This window comes from Lupinus angustifolius, chromosome LG01 (genome assembly GCF_001865875.1).
Source record: "Lupinus angustifolius cultivar Tanjil chromosome LG01, LupAngTanjil_v1.0, whole genome shotgun sequence".
In the NCBI taxonomy this organism is placed as follows: domain Eukaryota; kingdom Viridiplantae; phylum Streptophyta; class Magnoliopsida; order Fabales; family Fabaceae; genus Lupinus; species Lupinus angustifolius.
This window is the reverse complement of record NC_032009.1, coordinates 18,810,376-18,811,230: the sequence shown is the minus strand read 5'-3', so window position 1 is coordinate 18,811,230 and position 855 is coordinate 18,810,376. Positions and strand designations below refer to the sequence as shown.

Here is an 855-nt window from a genome sequence, read left to right as displayed (position 1 = left end):
AAGTTAATGTAACCTTAAGCCTTTTACCCTTCTCCCTCAACCCACACTAATCTATAGCACCAAGATTTTTGGCAGTAGAGTTCCTTGGAAATGGTATCCTTATCATCATAATGATCATTCCACTTGAAGTTCTTGGATCATTCAAACGACTTGATCCTCATAATCTCTTAGTTCAAGATTGTGTCATTTGTGTTCTACATATAGGATTTAACAAGCAATCAACCCACATAGTAAGAAACTCATCACTAGAATCAACCAAAGTTGTCGAGCAGTACTTCATGTTGACAATATATAGAAGGGTAAAGGTTGAGGTTGCCAATGTCTTCAACCAAATTAAAAGAATTTTTATATGCATACCAAGATAAGCATTTTGCCAAATCTAACTATATATTGAATTCCATATAGAAGTTGTATTTGTAGTATGGTAAGTTACTTTCCATTTGAAATCTTAAAAAAAAGATATTATTTGATTAAAGGGTGTTCAAATGGAAAGTTACTTACCCTATTACAAATATAACTCAAAAAAGGTTTAATTTGGAATTTTATAGATTCGAATTTGGTGGAAATGTCTATCTTGATCATAATTTCAATATTCTTTTTGTTGAAGATATGGACAATCCTAATCTTCACCCTTTGTTGTCATTAAGAAATATTGTGTGACGACTTGGGTTGATCCTAATGATGAGTCTCATACTATATCACTTGAGGGCTTGTTAGAATCTATGTGGAACAAAAATGAGGTTATTGTGCAAAGGAAGTATATGAATAATCAAGGAACTTCAAGTGGGATGGTCACTATCGGGAAGGTAAGCATGAGTCTGGATACTCTCTAATACTAGGGTTTAATAATTCAAG

The 855-nt window shown here is 32.7% G+C and overlaps 1 long non-coding RNA gene across 1 annotated transcript in view; it reads right to left on the bottom strand.

Annotated features, from left to right (window-relative positions):
• LOC109351027 overlaps window positions 765-855 on the bottom strand; it is an 18,346-nt gene continuing 18,255 nt past the window's right edge. Inside the window, exon 3 of the long non-coding RNA XR_002108171.1 lies at window positions 765-777. This is a non-coding gene — a long non-coding RNA (uncharacterized LOC109351027). The remainder of the gene's footprint in view (window positions 778-855) is intronic.